Source organism: Triplophysa rosa, linkage group LG12 (genome assembly GCF_024868665.1).
Source record: "Triplophysa rosa linkage group LG12, Trosa_1v2, whole genome shotgun sequence".
In the NCBI taxonomy this organism is placed as follows: domain Eukaryota; kingdom Metazoa; phylum Chordata; class Actinopteri; order Cypriniformes; family Nemacheilidae; genus Triplophysa; species Triplophysa rosa.
This window is the reverse complement of record NC_079901.1, coordinates 6368932-6396611: the sequence shown is the minus strand read 5'-3', so window position 1 is coordinate 6396611 and position 27680 is coordinate 6368932. Positions and strand designations below refer to the sequence as shown.

General features: G+C 36.0%; 1 protein-coding gene across 5 annotated transcripts in view; it reads left to right on the top strand.

Moving 5' to 3' along the window:
• Nucleotides 1-1570: 1570 nt before the first annotated feature.
• Nucleotides 1571-27680, top strand: part of cntn5 (contactin 5) — a 244619-nt gene continuing 218509 nt past the window's right edge. For 2 of the 5 annotated variants that reach the window (XM_057347802.1, XM_057347803.1), the window contains exon 1: nucleotides 1572-1939. The gene's annotated coding sequence lies outside the window, so the exon portion shown is untranslated. Of the gene's footprint in view, nucleotides 1940-27680 lie in introns of all 5 variants that reach the window. The other 3 variants (XM_057347800.1, XM_057347801.1, XM_057347804.1) reach the window with 2 other exon arrangements.

Sequence of the window (27680 nt, the reverse complement as noted above, 5' to 3'; positions counted from 1 at the left end):
GACACATGAGATGATGTCGTTTATAAACACGAAGGTTACTCCTGGATCCCATGTTTACGTTTTTGTGTGTGCACTGTGTCTATTAATAGAGTTTTAATTAGAGCATGATTGCATTCCTCAAGAGGAGCGAGAAACATCCCGATGCACAGGTAAAACCCTCGAGGCTACCGTCTGTGACATCGTACAAGTGTTATTCAGTTTCGTTGAGGAGGGAAAGACAGACGTCTGACATGAGAAAAAAACTTGAAAGAAAGAAATAAACACATCCCGATTTAATGTGAAATGAAGTCTCAGCCTGAGAACGTAAAGACAAGAACAACAGCGTTTGATCTATTTAGCCAGGAGAGGACGTCAAGCCTTCCTTAATGATTGCATATTCATTTTATTTCTGTAGCCTGCATCGTGGAAAATCTCACATCCGCAATTCTGTTATAACATGAAATTACAATTCAGGGCTCAGTAATAGAGGTACCTCAAAGTTAAAGATTACTTAAAAAGGAGTTTATATTCAGGTTTTAGTGCAGCCTTTATGGTTCAAAGTTACATTGAGAAACATTACGACCTATGTGCAATATGAGGACATCATTCTAACTAGCCTATATAAATCTTATGATTTGGTCGACACGTTTGTTCAATAGCTTTTAGAGCAAAACGTTCTCAGTTCAATTCAATGACAAGCACTTGACAGCAAAACTGGAAAATGTGAAAAAACCTATAAAGGCCTGTATGTAAAACCAATTACAGTCACTATGAATAGAAACTTACGTTTAATTGCTGCCTTCAATGCAAAGGAAAAGTGGTACTGCCATGGATTGTGGTCACTCTAAATTAAATTACAGACGAAGAAACTGAAATTGAATTGAACTACTGCCACAGAAACTGAAATCGACCTGAATTCTACACAACTGCATAACTGTGTTGAAAATAACATTGTTAAAATAAACGAATACGACAAGTTGATTAAATAAACGATTTGACAAGTTGATGAAAACAACATTATGAAAACATTGTGTGTTTATAACCATGCCTAAATGCAACACAATGTTTGGTTCGATTGCCTTTTATTACAGTATAGGCTACTTTTAAGCAATTTACTCATCATTTTAATTATTTGCCTCAAGTCTAAAATACTTCAATCCATTTGGATGTGACCATTTGTTTACATTTGTTTGCATTATTAAACCGTTTCTGACTGTAAACATAAAGTATACAAAAACTGTATTACCGACTTACCACATAGGCTATTAAGGTATTAACATAAACAGTCTTGTACAGTCATATTTGTATTTATACGTGTAGTGAAATTATGAATATTTTTAGATACTATTGTATGGGAGTAGAATTTAGCATTAAGTAATAATTTAATTAACTAAACTATAAAAAGTAATATATGTGAAACACATCTGTAAAGAATGCAAATATAAATGCTGTAAAAATGAGAGTAAAATAATTGAAACTGTGTTGGCGGAGTTGTTTTCAGTGAGGTGGGACCCTTACGCGTTGTTATTTATGTGTCAGGACGAGGCTGCGAGGCGCGAGCTGCTCCACACAGCTACTCGAGCACGCGCCGCCAGCCACTGCGCTCGGCGACTCTGTGTCCTCTCTCTCTCTCTGTCTCTATCTATCTCTCTCGGTCTCTCTATCTCTGTTGCACATCGCTTCAGTCGTAAGGGAGGGAGGCTGGGATCGTCTGTGAGGTCTGGACCACAGCCTGAGAGGTGGAGGAGATCGCGCGTCTCAAACAGCGCACGCGTTTGAAGGATGCGCTGCTGCGCGCGACGGCGCATCCTGTAGAGATACGAGGAGCTCGTGGGATCCTAGCGTCTGGCTTTCTCTATCTGTCTTTGGCTTTGCGTACGGAGACCTGTCACTGTTTGCCTCACTTTACGAACGGGAGGAGAAAAAAGAGCGGGGTGTTTTTCTTCTCGCAACATCCAGAGTAAGTCAGTTTGTTTTCTGTTAAAGATGCTGCTTATCGATGCGATTACATCTGCGCGCGGAGAGTTGCGTGTGTCCCGTGCGTGCAAGTTGTGCACAGTGATGATGCACATTAACAGACTGGAAGTATTTCTTTATGTTGATGCTGTATTCCAGGGATAGAGAAATGACAGTATGGTGCAGTTAAGGCTGAAGAGAGCATACCTGGTTTCGTAATTTGCTCGTTTGAGACGTGCAGCCAGATGTTTGGGTGTTTCCGTCATGGAATTTTTTTCTAGAAACAATTTTTCTAGCCGTGGAAACGTTAATAACATTAAAGTATCACACAGGCTTTTATTTTAGTTGCGCCAAGCTGTAAAATTAACATTTCGTTTTGTGAGTGCAATCTCTATTGTTAAAATAAATATTATTACAATTAATTTCTAGAAATCATTAACGACTTAATGAGTCACGGAAATTAATTGGTCAAATATTGTATAAACCCTAAAGTTAAAAAAGTGTTTTTTTCATGCATGTGCTTGAAAACTGTTGACTTTCCTACAACTTTCTTTCTGAACTGTTTTGTTGCATTGCTACTCTGCTGTCAGCAGATTGACAGTTGTCAGATGACTGATGATATTGACCTTATTATAAATCCTCTGACTCTTGGGAGGAGTAGATGAGCTGTGATTGGTTTAACAATAGCCCAATTTCACAATAACAATGCAAGTGTCTGACACGGCAATTCATCTTTACAATGCAGAGAGCGAGTTTATTTGCAAACACTGTAAAGTATGTAACTCATTTGATTTATCGCTCCTCAAGAGGAATACTGGATATCACAGATCAGTGCAATAAAGCAGTTGTGTAATTCTTTGCACCCCCCACACATTGTTTGCCTTTGGACTTGCAATATCCTCTCTCTGTTTTTAGTTATCCCTCTGACCGAAAATGTGTCACGGAAACGTCCCATGAGCGAGCTCTAGAAACTTTCAGAGCTGAACTTTACTTTGATGTAAGCATTTGGCTTCTGGCTGCAACACTTTTCTAGTACTTGCTTTTAAGGTGAATCCTGATTTGTGCGAGGAAAAAAAACACTTCTGACAATTCTTGCACATTTTCAGATAAAGGTTTGGTATTTTTATTTGTGTTTACTTGGTTGTTTACTGGCTGCTGTGTAATGAGGGCTGCACACTTGCACAAGTTGACAGTTCTTTGGTTTTACTTTCAATGTCTTATTAGTACACTATAAGATGTTATTTAGTCAAAATATTATTGAACGTGACTAACTACATAAGGCTACACCAATATCCATATAGTTTATTTTAGCTCATTACACTAACAGCTGTTGTTCACTTACACTTTTTACAACACATAAAGAATGATTCTCTGTGTTTTTCAAGGATACTGTTGGAAAGTTTCATAGCAATCCCTAACCTTGAGACAAATGTCCACTAATTACAATCCATAATCTTCAGACTAATGCAACATCCTGTCATTAGGGAATAGGTTTTCCATTAAGGATTGATTACCAGAGCAGTTTATGACCTTTTAATTAGCTCATTTTGTCTCTTTATGCCTTGAAACAGATTAGAATTTGCATTTGGTTTTCCGAAGAGAAACTCTATTGGGACTTGTTTCAGTGCTGACCATTGGCCAGTGGTTAACATTATGAACTGCAGGTGTCAGCCAAGGGTTCTGTAAATTAAGCGAGTAAACATTTCACTAATGTTAAGTTATGATCAAACTAACACTTTTCCACAAGACCAAATTATTTCTAACATGTTGTAAATAACATGTTTTGATGGCATAAGCCTCCGAACAGTTCTTGGGTTTCTCCTGAAAAATTACGATCAGTAAAGATGTATTTCCCCATGCATTCATTTATCTTTTGTCTTGCGGTTAAATTAGTGTGTAACACTTTAATGAGATTGTTTTAGCTTTGCGAGTAAATATGAATTCAGTGCACCCTGCTGTTTTGTGGGTAGAAAGTTGATTAGATTCTCATTCGCGTGCACAGTAGGAACGTAAAAGACTTCCTGTTTTCATTGGGCACTTTGATTATAGCGCCCGCATCACATCATGCCAGCCAAATACCGACACCTGAAAAGTCAAAGAAAGAAAGCGAGTCTGTGTGCAGTTTTGGAGTTTATTGGATATTATTTTTAGAGACATTATTTTTACATCATCCTAATAAAGCCAGACATTATTAGTAGACATTAATATCCGTTTCTTTCTCTTTTATGTGTGTATGGGTACCAGCCATGTGTATTTAATAATAATTGCTGGTAGTGGTGAGTTTTAATTTCACCCACTATCATGAATGCTGTCCTCCTCCAAAAAAATGACCCCATTGATTGTTTGTGCAAACAATTTATTAGAACCTATAGACCATTTTACAAGACGTAAACAACTCTGATGCAGATGCAATTTCTGTTTTAGTTTTTAAACATTAACATTAGAATAAAATTAGGACTGAATTGAAATGTCAAATGAACATCTTTAAGAGTTGTTTATGTAGATGGTTTCATCGGACGCAGGCTTCAATGGGTCGCATTTGAGGGGTAGTGACAAAATACCTATAGACGGTTTCAATGGATGCACACGCCTGGCCTGAAGGTAACGTCTGGTCTGTGTTTGGTTATAATATAACAATTTATTTCATATTTAATTTATATTAATAATAATTTATATAAATATTTTATTCAGTGCTGGGCAACGATTATCATTTTTAATCGCGATTAATCACATGACTTTTCTGTGATTAATCGCGACTAATCACATTGTTAAGCATAAAATTCATTGATGAATTCAAAAGTAGTGTATGGTGATCTTTTATATTAAAAGTACTTGGTTTGCAAACACTTTATACAAATAATGTGCTTTTTTACAACAGTATTTCCTTTACATGGTAACATTAACAATTTTAAATTAAAATATTTATTGTAAATCTCAACTTAAACATTAACGTAATCAAATTAAATATAAAACCAATGCTATCTTCCACTGCCAGGGCATTAACGTTCTGTTTAGTTTGCTATAGAAAAACAAGTTATAATGATTATTGATTTTATTGCTTATTACATAAACTCTCTTTCAACACAAAGTGTAAAGTGTGCTGTATTTAGTGTTTTTAAAGCACATCTTTAACAACTAAATTATTGTATGCTCCTTTTTCTTTATCTTAACCATTCATATAAGGAGAACGCAATTCCTTAAATATGAGTGAATGTTTTGAGCCCGTCCTTTGTTTTTTGATGAACATTATAAACAAAGATCTTTATTATGCTGCTGGCTCTTTAAGAGCGCTCTATACAGCTATACGGATCTAATATATTGTGACAAATCCGTTTTGTTTCCCAGCTGTTAGCGTTCATAAAACGGACCACTCAGTTTAGTAGTGTGCTCTTTAGTACTCTGACTCTCTAGGCGTGCATGTTTAAACATGTTTTCTGCATTAGCCTCACACTGCATACAATAAACGCAACACAATTCGTTATCGATTTTATTCTGCAGGTTATTGATTTCATTCCACTTTACCAGCAATACCACTAAATAAGCCTTTTATGCCCGCGTATATTACATCTTTGTGGGGCGAGGGCACTGATCAGAGATGGGAAGTAACAAAGTACAAATATGTACTCAAGTAGATTTTTCTGGTAGCAGTACTTTACTATTATTATTTATTTAATTTATTAATTTATTTGAATTTATTTATTTCTCTGACGACTTTTTACTGTCACTTCTTACATTTTTACACACATATCTGTACTTTCTTCTTCTTACATTTTCAAACCAGGCTCGTTATTATATTATTATACAATATATTTATTGTATAAAGCTGTATTAAAAACTACTCAACAGTTATAGATTCTTTGCAGACGTCACATAGCATTTATGTTGTTGCTGCTGAAACGCCTATGGTTGTATAGCTTGGAAGACTTCTGACGTTTAAATAATAAACAGGCATGAAATTAGACAGACACAAACACAGACAGATGTGCGATCGTGTTCTGGACAGCGGCGTTCGCCGCAGCCCCTGTGCGTGACCATTTTGACTAGTTACTAAGCAACACCTCAGACTCTCTTCAACTCGGTCAGACCTTCGTTCAGGAGATTTAGCACCTAAGACAGACACTTGCTCACATGACCCGTCCATGAGGAGACTTTACAGGACCTTCAGAAAACTTTATGTGAAGGTTTTAAAGTTGTTTACCCACAAGTTTCAGCTTTAGAGTGAATACAATTTAGAGTCACTTTTTCAAGTCCAAAGAAACTTGCAGCGAAACATTTGAAGACGCTGAGTGTGTTATAATAAGACAGACCATGTTATGAGCATGGAAAACATGAATGAAATGGAAACTGGGCTTTATTCTGTTGGATCGATATTCTATTTTCCCCTCTAATTGTAATGTTACACTTTTGGCTCAGTTTGTAGACACTTTTAAGTGAATCTCACAAAGAAATATATGTACAGTGAGATTCACACTTTTAAAGTATTAATTTGATGATCACTATTAATATTTAGTAGCATGAAATATGTGTTTGACTAAATATTGTTTTTATGATCTCTGAACTGCAGTCTCTAATATTGGCTCTGTTTAAAACAAAAGCGCAAAAAAGTTTTCAATTGCAGCTTTAACCTTTGAGTTACTTATTGCACCATTAGCATCCTCATTGATACTTTTGTGCATATCGGCAGTCACGGCAATTTGGCCACAAACAGCACAGATGATTGCTTACATTGTCCAGTTTCATCGGACAACAAATAACTGCAAATAGAAACATGAATTTTAACTTTTGGCACATACATCGCACACCTCTCTCTCATCCCCCAAGTTCTCTATCTCTCTCTCTGACACACAAGCACGCACACTCACGAAACACAGTAGGCGCATACCGCTGTAATTGACTGAGCTAAAGCAATATATGCTTTTTGCGCTATTAAATGTGAGGTCGGATGTGTCCATCTACCAGGGGTTCAAAGCCACTGAGAGAACACTTTGCACTTTGATGTAAATTACTGTAAAATGTTATATGTGTAATATTATCCTGCATCTCCGTGGTGGTTTTTAGAGAAGCGAGATGCTAAGATTAGTACGAGAAAATGTGTCTTTCGTGACTGACCTCTATCTTAGTAGCTTTTATCACAAGTCCTAATTCATTTAGGTTGAGTGATATACGGGGTATTATATATAGGTACAAAAAGGTTATTTAGGAATATTCCTAGACGAAACTTAATAAATATGTTTATTAACATAATGACATCTTCAACCGTTAACTCAACTCGCAATGTCATGGCTGTGTAAGTTTAATTTAGATTTAAATTTTCATCACAGTTTGACATGGCCCGAGCATTCTTGGCATCTTGCTGTTCCAGCTAAATGTGTAGGAGACTCGTGCCTTTAGAAAACTTTGTATTTTTACGAAATATGTGTGGGTGACATCACATGCAGCGATTAAAATATGGGTAACACTTTATAATAATGTTTCATACTTAATAGGTAGTTATGCAGGAACTAATGCAGAACAAATGGTTAGTGCTGCATTAACACTGTAGTCATTACTGACAACTAGTACGGAAGATTAGCTAATCAGTAAGTAAAAGCATACTGATGTTTAAAGTAAGTAACAATTAGTTACTTATTACTTAGTTCATAGTCATTAATAACAACTAAATGCTGTAAGTCTCCTGCAGAACTATACAATAACTAAGAACAATAACTATCCATTAACAGTTGCTAAAAAATAGTTTTGCCACTAAACAGCCTATTAAAGATACCTGTTTGGTATGGAAGCTAATAACAAAAACCTGAATTTACATTTTGTGTCAGATATGTTAAGTTTTGCGTTAAAACCATACTCAATTTCATATATTGCTTTGACTACTGTGACTATGTTTAACTGTATTTTTTTGTTCGTATTTATTAAAATGTATCTATTGTGTGCATAAAAAGTCAGCTCTGTTCAGGTGTGTGTGTGTGTGGATTGTAAGTTAGTTACTAGAAGCTTTTGTTTTTAAAGTGATGTTTTATTTAAGAGTAATACTTGTCATTTTAATTTTTCATTTCAAAGTAACTTCAGAATTACTTTTTTATTAACGGGTTATCATGATTTTCACTTTATAATACTGTTCCGGATCATAAGTAATTACTCAATACTGATGTGGCAAGACCTGAGTAATTACTAAAAAGTTACTATGATTTTAACAAAATAATTCAGTAAGAACAGTCATACTATTTTTTTATTAATTTCTTAATAGTTAATAATGAAAATACAACTCTTCAGCTATTGTATTGTGCCACTGGACTCATAATAAGCAACAAGGAGAGATATGTCAGATATGTTTGAGGTAAGTCGGCTAATGAAGCAGTGATTGGTGTATTTCTTAAGTTTATTTCCTTTTAAATACAAAAAATAGAAAAAATGATAAAGATTCATTAGATTTATTTCATTGATATGATTGATATGAAAAATAAAATCTTGATGAGGACAATATCGGACAATAGTTTGGTGATAATTGATATTAATAATAATTAAGATTACTGTAATTAAAAAATAGTTAAAATTGTATTTTTAATAGTTATCAAAATGTAACCAGTTTATTGACATACTTATGTTTAGCAGCTGTTAATGAGTAGGTTAATAGATAAGGATTTAAAATGAGTCTTAGTTATTGTATAGTTCTGCAGGAGACATACAGCATACAGTATTTATGAAATAAGTTATAAGTAACTAATTGTTACTTACCTTAAACATCAGTATGCTATTAGCAAATCTTTCTTCCTTATTAGTTATCAATAATGACTACAGTATTAATGCAGCACTAACCATTTGTTCTGAATTACCTACCTATTAAGTCTGAAACAGTATTATAAAGCGTTACCAAAATATGCAGACTGTTTTTTGCTGTACCATTTATACTGTGGTGCATATATTTGTACCAGTGTTAGTGGGCAGGACTGATTTGCATTAAAATTTAGAGCAACTAATGTAAAAATACAGAACGGGAGATGTCCTAAACGGGTCAGAGGAGGGAAAACTAGTTATTAAGAGGTCATGCAAAGAGCGATTGCCGAGATTTGTATTGCTGCATAAATGTGGCATAAATGTTTCAACTGATGTGTGGTCACAAGCGTACAAATATCGTCTAAATTACCAAACTCTACATAACTATTTTTACTGTTTTATTGTAATTTAGTTGTATCAATATAATGTAAAACCATTCATTCATTTGTTGTGAATAATGTAGTTCAAAATTGATAGTCCTACATTTAATGTATTTGACTTAAATTAAAAATAGGCATATCATTATTTAATACAGTTTTTGCCAATACTCTATTGTGGAACATACCATAACTGTGAATAAAATGACTCATATGACATACGATTTGGTCAAAAGGTTATTGATGTTAACCGGAGGTCCAGGCTTCAGCACTGTGTTTAATTGAAAGTGACAGATGTAGTGTGGGCCTTGAGGAGACAGTGTCAACATTCAGAGGGAAAACCAGCAGCGCTTTCCTGCCATAAGATAATAGGAGCTGCAAGGCTTTTCTCTGAGTGAGATCTGCCACTAATAAAATGAAAATGGACAAGAATGTCTGCAGGGTTTGCCACAGCAGGAAGCTGAAGTGAATATCTTTATATGAATCTTCCATGTGCTTGCGTCTATGTTTTTGTTTTGTTTTAGTCCACACGTTTGATGTACACATTGTGACTTTATTGTGATTTTCATATAGCTGACCCGTTATCTTCAGTAGGTCATATGTTATTTAAAATGCTATTGTCCTCACTTAACTCTATAGTAGTGCTGGTGAATATATTTAAAAATGCACAACGTGGGAAAACTGAGAGTTGAGTAATGACAACTTGTGTGAGTGTCTGAACTGCAGTGAATTAAATCTGTTCATTTAAAATAGGCGTTGTGGGTTAGCGTCTGTTTAGAAGAACAGTCTTTCCCTCGACACACTACATGAAGTCTAAGTCTTATGTTATTGGTGTACTTATGGAAGTGCAGTGTTCTTTCAGACACTATTGACAGATGTAGAGACAGATCCATGCTCTCAAATCCATGAAATGAAAACATGAGTTTGGTGGCTTTTAGACCATATGAGAGAGTGTATGAGAGCTTTAAAATGAGAGAGTTTATTGGCACGTTTACTTTTAACATCTGTAACACGGGGCATTTTTGTGAAACTCAAAGATGTGATATTTCCATATGTCCTAAACTGATGTGATGCAGCAACATTAAAAAATAATAAAATGGAAAAGATGGTTTGGTCACACTTTATTTTAAGGTCCAGTTCTCGGTTTTAGTAAACTATTAACTACGACTTTTGCTTAGTTAACTCTTAATGTATTGCCTAATAATAGTTAGTAAGGTAGTTGTTAGGTTTAGGTGTTGGGTATAGGATTAGGGATGTAGAATATGGTCATGCAGAATATGTGCTTTATAAGTGCTTATAAACAGCCAATATGCTAATAATAGGCATGCTAATAAGCAACTAGTTAATAGTGAGAATTGGTCCTTATACTAAAGTGTTACCGATGGTTTTTATAACGTGCTGCACCATCATGTCTGGTTATGATATCTGTTTATTGCGTTGAATTAGATTTACTTAAAAAGAAATGGAGGAAGGATTTGATGTTGGAAAGCAATTTTTTGTAAGCATTTTTATTTCAAACAGTAAAGATATATTAAGCATGTTTGTTCAGACCAGTGTAAAAACTGGAAGCAAATGTAATACAAATACATACACCTTAGGTAATCTTAAAGTGATTGTTCACCCCCCAAAAAATCTGTCACCATTTACTCACCCTCTTGTCATTTCAAACCTTTTTGACAGAAAATAAAATATGTCGAAGAAAGTTGGTATCCAAACAGCACTGGCCCCCATTTACTTTTATTGTATGGACACAAAACCAATGCAAGTGAATGGAGGCCATTTAACAACATTCTTCAAAATATCTTCTTTTGTGTTCTGCAGAAGAAAGTCAGACATGTATGAAATGACAAGAGGATGAGTAAGTGATGACAGAATTTTTATTTTTGGGTGAACTATCAGTGTTTTCTTAATTTCATCCATCCATAAGTCATATTGCATGTGCCTGCGGTTTTAACTAATGGTTATTGATGCATTAACGCCTAAAATAAAATTGCTTTTGTTAAACCATTTCACAGTCATTTCTGAGTGTGATGCGTAGTTTGTCTTGACTTGAAGATAACTGTAACAATACTTCATTTGTGTGCGAATCACACATTTTAAAACATTATTTAACAAAGAACGCAATGACATGAAGAGTGTCAACAGATGTGATTTAAAACATCTCAGCCGCAAGATCTAAGTGTAAGAAACATTTAAGGTTTATAACACCTCATTCTGCATCATCTATAGCCACTGCAAAGACAAGTCACTGGTTGATATTTCTGGACAGAAGATGCCATGGGGGCAGCTGGTTCACTTCACTCTCTGACCTAATAATATTTTACATCAGAACAGAGTCAGTGTTCGGGGATCCAGCACGTTGACTTCACTTGCACTTTATTGAAAATCCCACAGGGGCTGCTGTTTCAGGCTTGTTGCCTCATGCCTGTTTTACACAGCACTTTGATTAGCAGGCCACAGTGTAATTTTTGAACAGAAAATGTGCTTTTTTAGCTATTTACGGTATAGTTGGATGAATTATATCAATATAATAAATCAAGATGCATACTGATATTGATCAAGAATTTCTATAATTGACATATTACTCAGTGTTATTGTCAACTTAAAATGCTCATCACAACCCATTTCACTCATCTGACATATTTCTGAGTGAGAAAGGACATTCAATGAGAAAATGTAGGGCATGATTGGATTGTGGATTGTATATTCTAGAATGGAGCTGGGTGGTTAAAGAGGAGGGCTGGAAAGCAAGACGAACAGGGGTTAGCCTTTTTAAATCTGTAAGTTTTGCCTCTCTGACGCCATGTGTAAAAAATCTGTAAAATAAGATCGCAGGTTACCTTATCCACGCAGGCCGGTAGGCTGGGGATCATTTACATATTCTGGTCGGGAAGATCAAAGTTCATTGCATGCATAAATTTACAATTTTTCTGTGATTAAATTGATAGATCATTATTTAATAGATGATACAAATACATTTTTAGAACATACTGTATTTGATAATTAATTATTTAAGTTTTAATGATTTTAATTGTCTGGATGTTATTGGAGGGGCCCAAGAGCTATACTTTTTACAAGTTTACTATTGTGAATCATGGAAAGGAACATATATATAACAAAAGTGTATAATATTACAGAATACTCGTGCTTGAAATGTTCTTCACAGCGATGCCATAGAAGAACCTTTTGTGAAACCTTTTGGGGTTCTTCAGATGTTAAAGGTTCTTTATGGAACCAAAAGGTTCTTCTATGGCATCAAAGAACCTTTTGAAGCACCTTTTTTTAAGAGTGTAGATTTTACCAGTGAGAAATTTCTGCTGCAAGAAGTTTTAAGATGCGTTGATTAGTCCCATGTATTTTATAGCTCAGGTGATTGAAAAAGTCTGTAACAAGGTGTCAACTGAAATCGAAATGAGCGCTAACTTGCTCTTTTTTTGGATGCTTCAACAAAGCTAGAGAATGTCAGAGATAACATTTTGTGAACATGTCACAATATAAGACAATTTCTGTAATAACTTACTCATGCACAATTACACCGCTAACATGCATTGCTAAGGCAAATAGGGTCGATTTTGATGTCATGCTGTCTTCAACTATATACATAATACACACATAACATTTCCACCCTTCACAAAGAATTCACAACCTTCAACTCTGGGCTAGGTTTGAACAGATGCGTCTCACCCAACGATGATTGACTCGCCTAATTTTCCCTTTTTTTGTAGCACCACTCAGAATACCGTGTTCCCATTATGCATATCTTTCACAAATAGCCTCAGGCAGCCGATTGTGGAGGGTTACAACGAGAGGAAGAACACGTAGAAAAGATACTTCAGATTTAATTGTATCTCGCTTAGAGCACAGCAATGTCATAAAGGACAGGAAGGAATTTGGAAGGTCCCCAAACAAGATACTCGATCACACCTGGGGAAAGACTGATACAAGCTCTCTGATGAATTGGATCCAGATATATTCATTTTTGATTGGATTGGGTCAGTTTTTACACGCTCACATGCCCCTCATTCGTTCAGTGAGGGTAAAATTAATACTCTCAATTTTTTTCTGGCATGACAGCACTTTAAAGCAACCACCGCCACCATGTAATAACGCGAGGGTTTAGCTATTTAACTGCTAGTCATTTCGTTTCCATAAAATATTAAAAGCACATTTGGAAATCTGTGTTGTGGATGTATCTTTCAGGAAATTGTGGATGCATCTTTCAGGGGCGAAACCAGAAGTGAAACTGCGCCAACCACATGTCAGAATATGCTAACGTTTTGGAAATATTGAGAAAAGCAAACAAGGAAATGCAGGAAAACACAAGAACACAATGCTAGTTGCTAGTATGCTAAAAGTTACGTTTAACACACAAACTACAGAGACTTAAAGTCCCCGTGAACCGGAAGTTGCAATCGTTTTAACTTGTGTATTTTGACACATTTCCGAGTGAAAAGGAATTTCAAATGAGAAAATGAGTGGGCGTGGCTTGCGTTTTTCACTGCGAATCGATTGGATGTGTAAAAACAGCTGTTGCATCGATTTAGAAATGAAGCTGGCAGCAGACTAAAAGTAAAAGGGAAGAAATAAACGGATGCTCCGCCCAAGCCGTCTAATTTACGTAATTTGAGATGGATAGTCATTTCAGGGCGGAAGTGCATTTTCAGATTTTAACTGAAGATTATGAGAGTAAATTAATTTTAAAAAGAATATGACCCACATTGATAAGCTATTTACTATAAACGCTGCAATATTTCATGAAAAAATAAATTATCATTTTTAATTTCACTCGTACTTTAAAAAACAGCACAAACAACAACGTTATTAAAAAACCTGTGAAAACAATCATAATTTGGATGATTTATATTGTAATTTGCATGTTTTTAATTAATTTACAGCGCTTTTTTTCAAGCTTCTTTTCTTCTATCTTCTTGTTGTTGGTTGAGTCCGTGTTGACTGCTTAGGCATGAAGGCTCAAACTAAAAAGTGTACATTGTATTTTGTCATTTCTATCTGTTTTGCCCAAAATTACCTCAGCCATCATCAGACTGAGGCGTTATTGTTCGCCAGGAAAACTTTGCTCGTGCAGCACCTATCAGCCCCGCTTCACTTCCACTACATACGTGAAACTGCGACTGTTAAGTGCAATAAGTGTCCAGCGCTCCACACTTCATATTTTCGGTTAAATGAGTGCATCATCTGGGTAAAGTGCACTTATTTTTTGGGAATGTTCAACGTAAACACACTACTCACCAGTGGGAGCTAAAGCCCCCCTAAAGTTCTAGCTTAGCCCCCCTAAAATATTGTGAGTAATAATGTAATCTGTACAAGAATTCGAGATCGCTTTATAGTCCCATTTAAAACTCTTATTATGAAAACGGCGTTAGGCCGCGTTATTTAGCGCATTCTTCAGTTCACAGCAGCACATTGGAGTGAATGTCATAAGCCGAGTAACGTTACAAGGTGTGTGCGTTAACATGACATCTGCATTTTTGCCATTCTTTGTTATAAATGCAGCTTCATATCTTTATGCTTTTCTGCATATTCTTTCTTAATTATTTATTTTAGTAATGTATACAGTATGTGGTGCTTAGAGTGTGGCTATATTGTATATATGTTTACATATATCCTCATTGGAGACTGAGTATAACCTCATAGTGCATCCTGTATGTGCACAATTTGGGAAGCCTGTTGTGTATAAAATCTACGCATCCCTTAACCTCACCACTGGCATCTTATATTATGTGCATTTAAAGAGAATCTGTCCAAGCGCAACAGATGTGGACCTAATTGAGGCCTTCATTTACCGAGACCTCAAAATCTAATCAGCTTTAATTATTCCTAACTGGTCATACTGGGAAACGTCTGCATGGGGTACGTTTCAGCACAGAGGTAGTCATCTGTTCAAAATAGTCGAGCTTCACACAACGGCCCTGTTCTAAGAGAAACACAAAAGGCTTTGCCTCAACACCTGAAGAGGGAGCAAATTTTGGCTTCCAGATAAATCTGAGATTAGCTGTATACTTAGGAGGGTGAGCTGAGGAGAAGAGTCTGGAGGCTGTGGAGATAAGAGCGCTCAGAGACACTTTCAATGAGAGACTAAAGAGATCGGTATCACAAGAGAGAAAGGAACACTGCTGGATACCAAACCTGAGCAGTAAGCCTTCTTTTTCAGTCAGCAATAGAGATGTCAGAGTAGACGTCATGCTTAATTTGACGCAGCTTGTCACACGCGACTGTTTTGTATCTCTGTGTGGGTTTGAAAGAGAAAATAATCTTTTAAAATTTTCAGTGCACAAAAAAACATTGGGTTGTGGAAATGACATCATGTTACGAGATGCATTTGTATAATTGTCTTTTTTAGCTTTATGAATGAGATACACAGTTCAAGCGTCTTCATTCATGATTTTCAACGAACTTCTTTCTGTTTGAATTTCACAAATACGTCCCATTTATAGTTCACCCCAAAATAAAAATTCTCTCATAATTTGTTTGCCCTCACGTCATCCCCAGGGCTGGACTTGGACATTAAATTGGCCCTGGCATTTTTGACCAGCTTCGGCCCTCCACCATTTGGCGAGTGGTAGGTTGTGCTGCTGTCATTGCCTTTCCTGTATACATGTCCGATTCGCAATTGCATTCGCGTTCCGTGCATACGCGCCCGATTCACGCTTCTAATCCGTCCATCTCTCCAGCCCATGCGTCCGTTTCGGCCCAAAAAGTACATCGCCCACCGGGAAAATGCCCGGTATGCCCGATTACCAATCCAGCCCTGGACATCCCAGATATGCAATATTAAAATACTGAATTCGTACTAAATGTCATATTATTCAATCTCTTCAATCAAATAAATGAAAATTGTAAAATGATATTAAACAAGAAAATGCTGAGAATTTCTATATCACAGAGCCCTAGTTAGCAGACGACTCGTGTCAATCCAAATCTAATTTTGTTCCCCGTTTCATGACTGATTTCCAACTCCTTTCAAGCACGACTGCTCGCTTTAGCTCTTGGCAGAAAGTACATGTGATGTTTCTCCGTGTCGAGGGTGTAGATACCGTTGCTGTGCTGTCACATGCATGTGATGCCAGCAAAGATGATGGTGACTGTAGACCCCCTCGGGCTGGAATGCCCCTCTCTCTCACTCTTTCTCTCTTACTTCATGTGACTGATGAGTGACCTTATTTGGACAGGCTACATTAAAGAGCCTCTTTGATGTGTTGTTTTCCAAGGGTCTAAGGAGTGCATGGCAGGTGCATTCCGGAATGATGGAGGGCCAGTAATGAGAAGCTATCCGGTGCAGGAGGAAGTCAAATAGGAGCCTGTGGGGTGAGGTCACCTCTCAGTCTAATAGAAAAAAGCATTGATGCTTGAAAGGTTGCAAAGTCTTTGGCATTTTTAATTAGACAAAAGAAGATATTTTGAAGAAAGTCGGTAACCGGACAGCGCCGGCACCCATTCACTTCTATTGTATGGACACAAAACCAATGCAAGTGAAATGGGGGCCAGTTTACAACGTTCTTCAAAATAACTTCTTTTGTGGGATACAGTAGACAGAAAGTTTGAAATGGTTTGAAATGACAAGAGGGTGAGTAAATGATGACAGAATTGTTATTTTTAGACTTAAATGAGTCATGGGGACGTGCACCATCTGAACAACACCATCAAGATGAATGTGAACATTTTCTCAAGGGTTGTGCCACATAGCAACTGTTTACCAACCAACCAACCAACCAAAATGTCTTGATTATAGTTCTTGTAAGTATATAAAATAACATACTCGGTATCGGTAGTTATGTGTGGATCTATTATTTTCAGGAATGATGTGGCGTAAAAACCCAATCCTTTTTTGTTTTTGTACAAAACAAGATTTCAAGATATTTTTGGAATTAATGATGACAGGTTTCGCAGTGATCTGTTGAAGACTCTGAAGCCTCTGGATAATTCACCAGCTCTCATGGGAGTTTGACTTATTGAAGGAGCCGTTTCTGCAAAGATCTGAACGAAAGCACTCAATAGCACACAGCGGGATAATACAGCTATTTTGTAGGTAAATAGTTTTGTTAAAGCTATACATGAGTACATAAATGTTCCCCTAAGGTATAGAACAATGGAAGCAAAATCCCTCTGGTGGCATTGCACATACTGTATTTGTGTCTTAGAAATATTTCTCATTTATTACTCTCAAAACCAAATCTCATTTTACCGAATGACACATTCTAGATTTTTTTGCACATTTTCTGCAAAATCTTTCGAACAGTGTTCTAATACATTGAAACATTTCATATTAGAAAAAAAAAAATATATGTTTTCTTGTCCACAGTAGTTGTTTTTTTAGACCTATTTAAGTTGGTTTTAACTTGCTTTTCTGCTGGAGGGTGATCTTTAAGAAAGTCTGTCTCAGGGTCATTTTCATGTTGCCTTCTCACCGGCATGTGCTCTTGTGGGCGTTTTAAACCAGCATCACGACACGTCTACCAGCTAGTCAAGCAGGTACCCACACTAATTAGCAAAAACCTTTTCACATGGATATACTGTAGTCTAGATGAAACATGAGATTTCCTCCAGAGAATCTTTCTGTTTCCTGTACTTGGCAACATCCACACTTCTTTCTGTTTTAATGAGAAGAGCAGTCCTAGAATCACAGCAGCCCTACAGTATGTTCAGTCCAGATACTTAACAAGATACATAAATTAATTTCGTGGATTTATTTAGTTAAAAAATACAAAATAACTAAACTGTTCAGGAATTTGGGTGTGCACTTGATCCGTGCAACCCGGTTATTAGTTCCATTAGTCAAAACACAGCAATTAACTGTGACAAATAAATACAGCTGAACCGACTTGCTGGCTAAACAGAAAACACTATTTGATGGTGAATACGGGCTAATTTACACTCTTAAAAATAAAGTTGCATTCACAGATTCACAGATGCAGATCCACTATGTTTTATACATTTCTAATTTTAATTTGACAAAATAAAACTATATATTTACAAAATAAGTAATGTTTACATGTTTACAATCTATTTTTATGCCTTTATGCATTGTCACATAAGAAATGCTTTAAGTCAATAAATGTCATTTTTGTGGTAAAAGTGGTGTCTTTATTTCACAGTACACAAAATTTAATGCAGTAATGCATGTTACACTAGTGTAATAATTGCTGTGATAAAGAACACAGCATTCTAATACTCTAATTGCAATTACAGAACTGTGATTATTACTGTGATAAATAATTACAGTGTTTAATAGTTACTGTGATGAAACTTACAGTCAGCATACTGTGGCATGTTTTACAGCAACTTGCTTGCCAATTGCTGCCAGCAAGTTGCTGTAAATTTCACAGTATTCTTTTTACAGTGCTGTTTTTACACATCCAATCAATTCGCAGGGAAAAATGCAAGCCACGGCCACTCATTTTCTGCTTTGAAATTCCTTTTCACTCGGAAATGTGTCAGAATACGGAAGTAAAAACGATCGCAACTTCCGGTTCACGGGGACTTTAAGTCTCTGTAGTTTGTGTGTTAAACGTAACTTTTAGCATACTAGCAACTAGCATTGTGTTCTTGTGTTTTCCTGCATTTCCTTGTTTGCTTTTCTCAATATTTCCAAAACGTTAGTATATTCTGACATGTGTTTGGCGCAGTTTCACTTCAGGTTTCGCCCCTGAAAGATGCATCAACAATTTCCTGAAAGATACATCCACAACACAGATTTCCAAATGTGCTTTTAATATTTTATGCAAACGAAATGACTAGCAGTTAAATAGCTAAACACTCCAATCAATTCACAGCGAAAAATGTAAGCCACGGCCACTCATTTTCTCCTTTGAAATTCCTTTTCACTCGGAAATGTGTCAGAATACGGAAGTAAAAACGATCGCAACTTCCGGTTCACGGGGACTTTAACGGTTATTTATGAAACCATACAGCCCTACAAATAACCTCTCAGGAATCATTATTTTTAAAAGTGTACCTACAGTACATGTCAATAGTAAAAAAATGGACGGTAAATATGTGATCAGATCACTGGCAAAATGGACCTTTAAAATCAACCATTGTAACTGTTAACATTAACAACTGCATTGGCGTTAACTAACATTAACAAATTAAAAAATGTTTTACAAAAAACTACATTTCACACTGTCTCGTGTCAGTCCTATCTCATGTCATCTAATACATTTACCAATGATAACAAATACAACCTTATTGTAAAGTCTAACAATAATTTCTATTTACATAATTGAAGTAGGTGTGATGCAATGCTGTTTCTGTGCACATAGAGCCATAGCGCAAAGCATTGGAGTCTGATTGGAGCGTCTCCACAGTATTCTCTGATATTCAGGGCAGATTTCCAACCCTCACACCCACATATAGGTGGGTCAGGGTGACACTAATAAGGATCCCTCACTAAATTAACACCTCTGAGGTTCCTGTGCTTCATGTGAAGAAAAAAGACGCTACTCTTCCGTCAGTGATTGGCCGAGACATTCTTCTCTCGCTCTCTCCTGCTCCACAGGGGCCGATCGAGGTCCCAGAGCCCAGGCTGAGTGCAGCTGTTGCGGGGGCCACGATAGCAGAACCTCTCTACGTCAGCATCACAGGTTTCCTGCGGCTCTGTCCTTCTAGATGCATATTCAGTAAAGGTTTCCAGCAGGAGAGTGGCTTTTGCCCAACACTGATGGCCCCCGGCTGGGCTGATAGAAACACCCACGTTTCATTTTTAACTCCATTGTTTGGAAAGGTGGGTAATAATGAGCTGTTGCGCTCAGTCATCTGTGATGTTCATGCCATGAAAGAACTGAGGCTGTCTCGATTATGAAATTCCAGCGATAAACTGCCACGCAAATAATAGCGATTAAGGATTTAATTGTCGTTTTTGATAGCTACAGATGCGAGTTACAGATGTTTCACAGGGTAGAATGACATAAATGGTAATATTCGGAATATTAAAATATGTTGAAGCTGCAGTTTGTAAATTTCCCCCTGTCATAAAATGATAAATTAGTATTATATGCTTAGGTAAGAACAGATTTTTTTGTTTATTTTTAACATCTTAAAACAAACACAATTAAATATTTTCTTCTCAATGGTCTATTTTATATTTACAGTACCCTCTTTAAACAGTATTAAGTAAACTATTGTTTTTTTAGGTGCAAAAGCAAGCATATTACTCTTAACCCTGAGTATATTCTGCATGCTTTGTGTTACTTTCTGGAAATTTTGTCATTTACTTTTCAAATCCCATGTTTTAAAAGGCACTATATGATTAATATGAAGTGCACAGGAATTGTGATCATATCAAATAATCACAATAAGTTAAATTTAACAATTAAATTGTCTTAAAAGGCACATTTATGTCTTCCACCGTAGAAGCAAACAAAATAATACTACTCAAAAAATCACAATGCTTCCACTGCCACTCAAGCACAAAAATAACTTTCTGATAGTATTCGGTGATTCGAGTGGATGAAGCGTGGCTTTTCTAACCTTGTCTCTCGCTCGCTTGCGTCGGCTCGGGATCAGAAGAGATGAGAAAGGAACAATGCGTGACAATGAAATCTTCACTTTCTCGAATGTGCCCGAGTACACACAACCCTGTCGAGGCAATGCGTCTTCTTCATGGCAGAACAAGATTTTTTCTAAGGCTAATTTCGATTGTTCATAGCGATGTGGCTCGTCTGAATGTTTTGTCAGCTCTGCAAAGCGATTAGATGGTTGTCATGGTGAAATACTAATGGACTCGACTAATAAAAGGTGCTCTCGGAGTGGACGGATCATTCGGAGGGATTAAGGAAATAATCTCTTTTGATTGGTCGTAACGACACGGTCAGAGAGGAAGTTATAGCAGAAGAATGCATTAATCTTCTTAAGCGTGTAATCAGATGTTCGTATGTGTGCAGGAGTTTGTGTTTAATGTTTGCCAAAACCATTTATGTTGTCAACTCCAATCAGTTACTTCTGTGAATAATCAGATTTTTGTTAATGTTGTTGTGTGTTTATGTTTGAAGTTGTGTGATTAACAGGAATCAAGGGACCTTGCGTACAGACAGCTGTAATCACCGTAATATATTTGAGTGATTCTTCATTTATGTGAATGTTTTTGTCCTGTAGAATGATTGTAAATTGAAAATGTTTTTTTTTGTTTGTTTTTAAGCAATCCATCTATAGAAGACTGTTGTACAGATTATAATTGCTAGAAATTTGTTTCCTTTTATCCTATATATTTCTGTACAACATCCAGACCCCCATATATATTCCTATAAAACACTTTTCCTACTGTATATATTTTTATAAAACATTTTTCCTATATATTCCAATATAACATATTCCCCTACATATTTGTATAAAACACTGTTTTTCTATATATTCCCATCTAACACTTGTTTCCTGTATATTCCTATATACAGTAACACTGTCCTGCTATATATCCCAGTATAACACTTTACACTATATATTCCCATATAACACTTGTTTCCTGTATATTCCTATATAACACTGTCCTGCTATATATCCCAGTATAACACTTTACACTATATATTCCTATATAACACTTGTTTCCTGTATATTCCTATATAACACTGTCCTGCTATATACGTATCCCAGTATAACACTTTACACTATATATTCCCATATAATATTTCCCCTATACATTCCTATAAAACAAAATATTCTTATATATTCCCATATAACACTTGTTTCCTATATATTCCCATACAAAACTTGTTTCCTATATATTCCTATCTAACACCTTTCCCCCTATGCATTCCTATATAACACTTGTTTCCTGTACATTCCTATATAACATTTTCCCATATGTATTCCTATATAACACTTGTTTCCTGTATATTCCTATATACAGTAACACTGTCCTGCTATATATCCCAGTATAACACTTTACACTATATATTCCCATATAACACTTGTTTCCTGTATATTCCTATATACAGTAACACTGTCCTGCTATATATCCCAGTATAACACTTTACACTATATATTCCCATATAACACTTGTTTCCTGTATATTCCTATATACAGTAACACTGTCCTGCTATATATCCCAGTATAACACTTTACACTATATATTCCCATATAACACTTGTTTCCTGTGTATTCCTATATACAGTAACACTGTCCTGCTATATATCCCAGTATAACACTTTACACTATATATTCCTATATAACACTTGTTTCCTGTATATTCCTATATACAGTAACACTGTCCTGCTATATATCCCAGTATAACACTTTACACTATATATTCCCATATAACACTTGTTTCCTGTATATTCCTATATACAGTAACACTGTCCTGCTATATATCCCAGTATAACACTTTACACTATATATTCCCATATAACACTTGTTTCCTGTATATTCCTATATACAGTAACACTGTCCTGCTATATATCCCAGTATAACACTTTACACTATATATTCCCATATAACACTTGTTTCCTGTATATTCCTATATACAGTAACACTGTCCTGCTATATATCCCAGTATAACACTTTACACTATATATTCCCATATAACACTTGTTTCCTGTGTATTCCTATATACAGTAACACTGTCCTGCTATATATCCCAGTATAACACTTTACACTATATATTCCTATATAACACTTGTTTCCTGTATATTCCTATATACAGTAACACTGCCCTGCTATATATCCCTGTATAACACTTTACACTATATATTCCCATATAACACTTGTTTCTTGTATATTCCTATATAACACTGTCCTGCTATATATCCCAGTATAACACAACATATAATATTTTCCCCTATACATTCCTATAAAACAAAATGTTCTTATATATTCCCATACAAAACTTGTTTCCTATATATTCCTATCTAACACCTTTCCCCCTATGCATTCCTATATAACACTTGTTTCCTGTACATTCCTATATAACATTTTCCCCTATATATCCTTATATAACACCTTATTCCCATACTGTATATTCCTATATCACACATTTTCCCATACATTCCCATATAACACTTTTGCTATTTATTCCCACGTAACACTTTACCCCATATATTCCTATATAACACTTTTCCCTGTATATTCCTATATAACATTTCCTGTATGATGTTGTTTCAGGAACTGTTACCATGTGAGCTGAGGCCTGTATCACAGAGCAAGTTAAACAAACGGAAGGGTGTCACAGGCCCTTTAGGAGCATGTTCATGTTAAGTAGTTGATACCATAACAAATAAATCAAGCTACAGTATTGCAGCGTCTGATCGGTTGCATAAAACCCACAGAGGAAATTAGCAGAAGTATGCGTAGGCTTTGATATCATTACTTGATATATTTGGCAGACGCTTTTATCCAAAGTGACTTGCAGCGCATTCAAGCTATACATTTAATCAGTTTGTTCATTCCCTGGAAATGAAACCCATGACCTTGATGTTGCTAGCTCGGTGTAGAGCTGAGCTACAGATAAGCTCAAAAACCAAATTTGTATTATTTTGAAAGAAGTGCCGAGTATTTAACAGACAAAACAATGTGTATACAGTTCTGCCTGTGGACATTAGGCTTACTTGATGCTAAGTGCTTCAAATAATGCTATCCAAGATTTAATGGCGCTAAGCTGGCAAAGAATAGCAAAGTGAATAATTGCATACATTCCAGCCAAATTAGATTGGAACTGTTAGTTTTCTGCCAGTTTTGTGTAAAATATTCATCAGACAGTCAGTGAATAGACTGTGGCTGGTTTATAGGCATGCCGCATGAGGTTGAAACTGTTATGACTGTAGTTACCGGTGTAAAGCACTTTATTTTACAGTCCTGTTCTACTCTAACTACAAGCCTAAACCAGATGAAATACACAAAGTTACCAATAATTTGTTGGGTATAAGTGCATTGTAAGAACACAGTAGGTGCGTGTACTGTAAAGTGCAACCGTTGCAGATTTTCTTGAAACATTATTTTTTTTGTTAATTGTTATTGTTATGAATTTGTGTATCAAACAGCTCTTCACTGTGATACAATGCTAAATATCAAGGCCATAATTGGAATGTACATTTAATACTAAGAATGTGATTCTTTAAACTTGTTTAACTACACATAGTTTTATTTGAAGCATGAGTGAATGTTTTTGCCTGAATCCAGATGCGGTCTGATAGTGTTTAACCTTGACTCGTGCGACTGCAGATTCAGTCGCATTATGACACCATCTGTTCAGCTCTCCCGTCGCATTTATTGTATGTCATAAAACAGCGAGTCTGTTGAAGCGCTTCCCTCCTGCCAGCCTTTATATTGGGTGAACACATTTCTGCTCTTCACTCCTCACAAAGTTGACATGCATTCAATAAGTGTATGAAAGCAGAGATGAATTACATCATACTGGCTTGATTAAAAGTCATGTCATACCATCAGGCTCTTGACGTATTCGTGGCACAGATGAAGTCGTGATTGTTTCAGGAATACCAATACATTGCTTTGGACAGCATTGACGTGTTCTGGGCCGAACCAACATCATAAATAGCAGTAGTTATTGAAGAAAATTGAATTAATGGATAAATATCATTACAATAAACCGTGTCCACTTTCAAGACCTTTTACTTTTTTGTAGTTCACATTGCTTGTGTTGTGTAAAATCTATTTACTATATTAAAATAAATAAATAAATATTTATATTATTTAATATTTCAGAAATATTTTATGCATTTTTAGGGTGAAATTTCACCAGGACACATAATCTTGAGCAGGCACATGTATTGTAAAAACAGGTGTTCTCTGGCATAGGCGTAATTTGCGGGTGGATGGGTGGGTCATGTCCCCACCATCTTTGCCAAAGTCAATTTTGTCCCTACCACTTATTGGAAGAAATAAAAAATACGGAGTGTCTATTTACCGTGCAAGTAGCCCACTTTGTAAGCAGAGGCTATTTATACTAACTCCGCCCATCAGGTTCAGATTGGAATAGACAAAATGTAAGAAAGGCACACAAAACTTAACTGATCCGGTGGCGTAGAGCGTAAAGCAAGTATTACCCTTCATGTCGTCGTGGGTTCGAGATTGTTATTTGCTGAACTTTTTCACATATCAGATTGTAAAGGTATTTATTTTTAATAAAATGATAAAATATTTGAAAATGGCTGTTCAAATCATACATGTACCAAACATTTTGCGCTTAATTGCACTTTGATGCTATATATTCATCCTTATTGTTCTCGACATGCGGTTGCTATCGTCTATTGCAAGATTAATTACATTTTGATACTTGATAGAAAACTCCAAAAAATGGAAAAAGTCACAACTTTGTAGTTTCATGAGTTCAAAACAAAATTTAGAAAGTTTGTTGTATATTTGTAGCCTATCTGGTAATGCCCGTAGTAATAAGTGAAACTTATTGAAAACTTGAAATTTTTAACATGGGGAAAACATGGGGAATTTTGTCACGAATTAATACGTTTAATTACGTACGGCAACAGCCATCCTTACATATAATAACGCACAACATGCTTTAAATGATCTATTGATGAAAACATGATATAGTTTAAAAACAAATGGAAGCAGATCTGATATGAAAATTTAGAATAGTGAGTTCAGCGGATTCGAACCTGCTTCACGGCTGGGTCAATATTATTTGTTATGCGTCTTTCGCACTAATGCTACACTGAAGCCGTCGATAAAGCGGCGCAGTTTTTATACTGTTTTCTAGAGGAGGAGTCACCTACATTTTTCGCGTTTGTGACGCCCATGAATATTCCCAACGAGTTATTACAGAAAAAAAATATTAAAGTATTGTTTGTGTCGTCTTTGTCCCCACCACTTTTCAAAACAAAGTTACGCCACTGTTCTCTGGAAACGTTCTCTCTTTCTTCCGTAGACATAAAACACAACACTAGATTCTCAGCTGATTTCCAGCCCTCAGCTGTTAGTTATTTGACATGGTTTGTGAGATAATCTGCAATCTGATGTGTGTCTGCGCTAATCATGAGGACAACCTGCGGCACAAAGGAACAGATAATGGTTATATTTTCAGACATTTGTGTGCAAAGATAGCAGTCACATCGGAAGAATATGGATTTGTCTCTCTCTGTCCTGTTTTCTTGAATTCACGGAGATCAGCATTTCCAAGCTGTGAAAACCAAGATGGAACATGTATTAAAATGCACATTTTGAAAGAATGCTATATCTGTGTCGATGACATTGTGTAGCATACCTCAAGGATACAATACTGATAGAGTTGCAACGTCTCATTCTGAAGGTGTTTCTTGGATTTGGAGTGTTGGGAAATACTACTGTTGGTTGTTCACATGGCTCAAACACCAGCAGGGTTAACACATTGTGTTGCTAATATGTTTAATACATGACCGCTCTTAGCTAATTATGTGATTTACTAAATGAATGAGATTGTTTGCAGCTATAGTAAATTGGTTGTTTTCTCTACCTTAAGTCTGAAGTATAGTTCCTTTTTTACTCGTACACGAGGGACAGCGTACAGTGCGCGTGACGCAAATTCCGTCATCAGAATAGTACGCGCGTACTGTAAGCACACTGCCGGAATTTTGTCACGCATGCGCATTCCATTTATTGCAGTAATTAGTTTAACCATGAGGTGGCAACCGTGTCCAGGGTGCATTGATTCAAGGTAGAAGAAGAAAACCTTACCCCTGTAGGCCGGGAGAGGTATTGCAATATGTCGTAATGCGCATGCGTCAAAACCCGTGTGTACCCGTATGAGTCGAAAGCAGTATACTTTGCAAGACTGTGTGTTTGGCTGTACGCGTATGCTCGCATACACGAAAAAAACGTAAAGAAGGCCAGTGCTGAAGCTTGTTGGAGAATTTAATTTTGTATATGTAGCCATGAGATGATAAAGGCTTTTGAAATGAAATTAATGTCAAGGTATTTTGAATGCATATTGTTTTCTGCAAGCGTAGAAAACAGCCCAGTAAAATGTGTTTCATGCTTTATTTTTATTATTGTTTCCATAAGATTACTTTTAACTGTATAACTGTATCACTTGGCTGTCTTTGTGTGGCGTTGATTCTAAAATCTCTTGGAATTGTATGAAATCTAAATACTGTATCAAAATCGATGCTGTTGAGATGCATTTTCTAAATTGACATACACGCAAAGGTGACATAATTGTTTAAACAGCCCATCCTGTAGTCAGGCGCCTTAGATCATTTCTCAGCTCGGCTCGCTTGAATCATTTTCACTCATCTATCAGACTCCTTAGTCTTATTAATTGCTGTTTATGTTTACATTAAAGAGAAGATGTCCATAGCATGACTGATGTGGTTTACAAATGCTTTATTAATCATACGAATATACGTATATACAGTATACTGTATATATTTCACTTAACCTCTTTATATTTTTTTGTGTAATAGATAGAGATTTATCCAAAAAGATAACTTACATCGATGTTTTGCCTTACTGTCTTTATATAACCTTTAAACAAGATTATAAATTAATAGCAATATATAGCCGATGACATTCTGTCACTTTAGAGAACTTCTATACAGTAATTGCTGTGCTCTTTTGACACTCATTAATGGCCATTGCAAATGATATATGAACTAGATGAAGGTGTTGATGTAATTGTTCATTAGATACTGTAGAATGTGT